The sequence below is a fragment of the Symphalangus syndactylus genome, chromosome 18 (assembly GCF_028878055.3).
Source record: "Symphalangus syndactylus isolate Jambi chromosome 18, NHGRI_mSymSyn1-v2.1_pri, whole genome shotgun sequence".
Taxonomy (NCBI): domain Eukaryota; kingdom Metazoa; phylum Chordata; class Mammalia; order Primates; family Hylobatidae; genus Symphalangus; species Symphalangus syndactylus.
This window is the reverse complement of record NC_072440.2, coordinates 67,454,705-67,460,704: the sequence shown is the minus strand read 5'-3', so window position 1 is coordinate 67,460,704 and position 6,000 is coordinate 67,454,705.

Here is a 6,000-nt window from a genome sequence, read left to right as displayed (position 1 = left end):
TTTACAATTCTTTAGCTAGACACAGAGCGCTGATTGATGCATTTATAATCCTCTAGCTAGACAGAAAAGTTCTCCAAGTCCCCACTCCATCCAGGAAGTCCAGCTGGCTTCACCTCTCAATCTCATGCATAAGCAGATAGCTCTTTCTGCCATGCGCTGCCATAATGGCGTGCATGAATGTCTCGGCTGATGCTCTCAAGAGCATCAACAATGCCAAAAGAGAGGCAAACACCAGTTTCTTATAATGTCGTCGTCTGGTTTCTAACTGTGGTGCTGAAGCATGGTTACACTGGTGAAGTTGAAATCATTGATGATCACAGAGCTAGGAAAACTGCTGTGAACCTCACAGGCAGGTTAAACAAGTGTGGAGTAATCAGCCCCAGATTTGATGTGCAACTCAAAAATCTAGAAAAATGGCAGAATAATCTGCTCCCATCCTGCCAGTTTGGTTTCATTGTACTCACAACCTCAGCTGGCATCATGGATCACAAAGAAGCAAGATGAAAACACACAGGAGGGAAAATCCTGGAATTATTTTTCTAAGGATGTAATATGCATTTGCAGATGAAATGCCTACAATTAAAAAAAAAAAAACAGATCAGCAGATCACCAGATTAGGATGTCAGTTCTCTTCTTCATGCTTTCTTCAGCAGATACAGCAAGTTCGTCATTGTCCTCTTTTCCCATTGAATCTAGGGACTCCTTCTCAATATTGAGCCAAGGCTGCATTATGACTTTCATGGATCCTAGGGTTTTCTTTCTTTTTTCTTTTTTTAATTTTTATTTTTATTTTGGGACGGAGTCTTGCTCTGTCGCCCAGGCTGGAGTGCAGTGGCGTAATCTTGGCTCACCGCAACCTCCACCTCCTAGGTTCAATCGATTCTCAGCCTCCTGTGTAGCTGGGATTACAGGAGCGTGCCATCATGCCCGGATAATTTTTTTTATTTTTAGTAGAGACAGGATTTCACCATGTTAGTCAGGCTGGTCTCAACCTCCAGTGATCCGCCCGCCTCCACCTCCCAAAATGCTGGGGTTACAGGCATGAGCCACTGTGCCTGGCCTCTTTTTTCTTTTTTTTAGAGACAGGGTCTTTCTATGTTGCCCCAGCTAGTGTTGAACTCCTTGCCTCAAACAATGCTCCTGCCTTAGCTTCCTGAGTAGCTGGGATATGGACACAAGCCTTCATTAAATATATATAATATACATAAATATTATATATATATTTGATTTTCAATTGCTTTGGTAAAAAGATAACTATAATCTAGGCTGGATTCATTATTATTAGTATATGTTTCCTTTTTTTTTAACCTTTACTTCCCAGTGTATCCTTCTAATTTTAAAGGATATTAAAAACATTTTCAGCCAGGCGTGGTGGCTCACACCTGTAATCCCAGCACTTTGGGAGACCGAGGCGGGCGGATGACGAGGTCAGGAGATTGAGACCATCCTGGCTAACACAGTGAAACCCCATCTCTACTAAAAATACAAAAAATTAGCCGGGCGTAGTGGTGGGCACCTGTAGTCCCAGCTACTCGGGAGGCTGAGGCAGGAGAATGGCGTGAACCCGGGAGGCAGAGCTTGCAGTGAGCCGAGATCACACCACTGCACTCCATCCAGCCTGGGTGACAGAGCGCGACTCCATCTCAAAAAAAACAAAAAAACAAAAAAATTTTCATGGACCCCTTAAAAGTATGGTGGGCCCTAAACACTGAGCCTACTGTGCCTTCTAGAGAAGTTAAGTCTGCACTGAGTCTTTTGTTTGCACCTTGCTAACTTCCCCTTTACTAACTTGATTGTAAAGATATAAAAATAATAGGCTTGGCCAGGCATGGTGGCTCATACCAATAATCCCAGCACTTTGGGAGGCTGAGGCAGGGAGATCACTTGATGTCAGAAGTTCGAGGCCACCTGGTCAACATGGTGAAACCCCGTCTCTACTAAAAATACAAAAATTAGCCGAGCATGGTGGTGGGTGCCTATAATCCCAGCTACTTGGGAGGCTGAAGCATGAGAATCACTTGAACCTGGGAGGCAGAGGCTGCAGTGAGCCAAGATTGTGCGCACTCCAGCCCGGGTGATAGAGCAAGACTCCGTCTCAAAATATATATATATATTATATATTATATAATATATATAATATACATATTATATATTATATAATTTATATAATATACATATATATTGTATATTATATAATTTATATAATATACATATTATATATTGTATATTATATAAATTATATAATATACATATTATATATGTATATTATATAATTGATACAATATACATATTGTATATTGTATAATTTATATAATATACATATTGTATATTGTATATTATATAATTTATATAATATACATATCATATATTATATAAATTATATAATATACATATCATATATTATATAATTTATATAATATACATATTATATATAAAATATAATATATATTATATTTTATATATAATACATATTATATATAATATATATTATATATTATATAATATATATATGTATTATATATAATATATATTATATAATATATATTATATATTTTATTATATATAATATATATGTATATATCATATATAATATGTATTTTATGTATACAATATATATATATTTTATATATATAATATATATATATATGAGTATGTAGTCAATATGATTGGTCTTGTCCAGACTATTCACACAGTAAGCTATCTCTAACACTCTGTTTACTGCTGGGGAAGTATGAATTCACTCTGGCTTTCTGAAGGGCAAAATCAAAACCCTAAAAACATTTTTTGACGCAATAATTCCTTTCAGAATTAGCCCCAAAGTAATCATCAGAGACAGGATTGTTAGGTCAAGCTTGTTTATTAGAATACCATTTATTGTGGTGAAGAACTGGGGATATAACCTAAGCACATCACAGCAGGGGATGAGTTAAATTAATGAGTGTACCTCCATAGGATAGAAAACCATGCAATTGTTAAAAATGATGCAGCAGGCTGGGCATGGTGGCTCACGCCTGTAATCCCAGCACTTTGGGAGGCTGAGGTGGGCCGATCACCTGAGGTCAGGAGTTTGAGACCAGCCTGGCCAATATGGTGAAGCCCCATCTCTACTAAAAATATAAAAATTAGTCGGGCATAGTGGTGGCTGCCTGTAATCTCAGCTACTTGGGAGGCTAAGGCAAGAGAATTGCCTGAACCCAGGAGGCAGAGGTTGCAGTGAGCCAAGATTGCACCACTGCACTCCAGCCTGGGCAAGTGAGACTGTCTCAAAAAAAAAAAAGATGCAGCATAGATTGAATGACATGGAGAATGTTCATGGTTATGGTATTAAATAGCAAGAAAAAAGCAACAAAAACAGTAATCTAGTAATATCAGTTGGGAATTGTGATGCTGTGGGCTGCAAGTCACAGAAACCCCAATTTAAACTGGCTTAAACAATAAAGGGAGCCGGTTGTGGTGGCTTGTGTCTATAAACCCAGCTACTCAGGAGGCTGAGGCAGGAGGATAACTTGAGGGCAAGAATTCCAAACTATCCTGGACAACATAGTGAGAACCCATCTCTAAAAAAAGATATTTAAAATCTAGCCAGGCATGGCAGTGCCTGTAGTCCCAGCTACCCCACGGGCTGAGGTGGGAAGACTGCTTGAGCCCAGGATTTCGAGACTACAGTGAGCTATGATCATGCCACTGCACTCCAACCTGGGAGACAGAGTGAGACCCCATCTCCTATAAAAAATAAAAAATAATGCAGTGAGCCGAGATCGCACCACTGCACTCTAGCCTGGGCAGTGTGAGTAAGACCCTGTGTCAAAAAATAAAAATAAAGGGGCCGGGCCCGGTGGCTCATGCCTGTAATCCCAGCACTTTGGGAGGCTGAGACAGGCGGATCACTTGAGGTCAAGAGATGGAGACCAGCCTTGCCATCGTGGTGAAACCCCCTCTCTACTAAAAATACAAAAACTAGCTGGGCATGATGGTGCACACCTGTAATCCCAACTACTCAGGAGGCTGAGGAAGATAATTGCTTGAGCCTGGGAGGTGGAAGTTTCAGTGAGCCAAGATTGCGCCACTGCACTCCAGCCTGGGTGCCAGAGCGAGACTCAGTCTCTAAATAAATAAAGGGACTCTGTTGGCTCAAATAATTTTAAAAGTCCAGGCCAGGCGTGGTGGCTCACGCCTGTAATCCCAGCACTTTGGGAGGCTGAGGCGGGCAGATCACCTAAGGTCAGGAGTTCAAAACCAGCCTGGCCAACATGGCGAAACCCTGTCTCAACTAAAAATACAAAAATTAGCCAAACACAGTGGTGGGCACCTGTAACCCCAGCTACTCGGGAGGCTGAGGCAGGAGAATCGCTTGAACCTGGGTGGCGGAGGTTGCAGTGAGCCGAGATCGTGCCACTGCACTCCAGCCTGGGCAACAGAATGAGACTCCGTTTCCAAAAAAAGAAAAAAAAAAAGTCCAATGGCAGGTAGTGCTTCAGGTGAGGTTTGATCCAGTTAATGAAGTCACCAAAACTTGGTGTCTCTCCATTCTGCTTTCCATAATGTCAGTTTATCAGTAGGCCAATTTTCTGCATGGTGTAAAGATGGCTGCCAGCAGTAACTAGAGCCATTTGGCCTCTTCATTTACATCTAATGGAAGGGAGATCATCTTTTTTGGCAACCTCCTAAGGAGAGAAAATAAGCTTCCTTTCCCAAAAGCCCTGAGCAAAAATTTCCTTGTATCTCGCTAGTTCATTCATGATCTAATCATGTGCCTGGGGAAATGGGAATTGCTTACTGGCTTAACCAACTGGGACCCATTCCTGAAGCTGTGGGTGGGGTCCACCATATTCCAGTTCCTGTTAAGAAGGAGATGGGCTGCAACCTTAACAGGATCCTAACCCTAACCCTCACCCTACTGTGTTGCTGGACATTGTGGCAGCAACACAGTAACCAACCAATTCTATAAAACATGTATAGGCCCAGTCTTGGTGGCTTACGCCTGTAATCCCAGCACTTGGGAGGCCAAGGCACGCGGATCACTTGAGTCCAGGAGTTCGAGACCAGCCTGGTCAACAAGGCAAAACCCTGTCTCTACTAAAAATACAAAATTAGCTGGGCATGGTGGTGCATGTCTGTAATCCCAGCTACTCGGGAGGCTGAGGCAGGAGAATTGCTTGGACCAGAGGTGGAGGTTTCAGTGAGCCGAGATCATGCCACTGCACTGCAGCCTGGACGATACAGTGAGACTCCGTCTCAAAAAAAAAAAAAATATATATATATATATATAATATATAACATGTATATGTAAATATACATGTATATAAATATATATGCATATTATATACAACATGTATATATAAATATATATGACCAGACCCCCCCCACCAAAAAAAATATCTATAAGGAAACAACCAATAAGTCAGAACGATTATTTCTTGGTGGATGAAATTATAGGTAAATGTTTTCCTTCTGTGTTTCATATAATGGGCATGGATTACCTAAACACAAACAGTAAACTTTGTTTACAAAAATAATGGGACATATCTTACTATTTCCTTCTACTCCAACCCTTACCCCAGCAAGGGCCTCAGAGTAACTGAAGCCAGAAGCTCCACGGAGTCGTCGTTCTTTCTGCTGACAGAGCCAAACCCCAATACCCCATGGGCCCTGGTTATTTGCTGGACAGATGCCACCAAACCACTCTCATTGCATTAGCCTGGATGCTGTGGCCCCTAAAGGCCACAGCTTGGGCTGCTGAGGGTTGACCAACCAGCCAGTGGAACCAGTGGTGGAGACTGTGACCATAATAGTACCAGGAAGGAACACTGTGGCATCAGCAGCATGAGAAGCCCAAGATCTCCCAAGACAGATCTCTGCCTGTAATCCATGCCTCTTATGTAGCAGCATGTAATTTAGGCCAGCAGTCTTCCTCAGGTGGGGCTGAGGTTGGGGATTAGTCTGTGACAGGGTCAGTCTCAGACAGGGTCTAGGTCAGCCCTTAGTTGAGTAGTCTGTAGC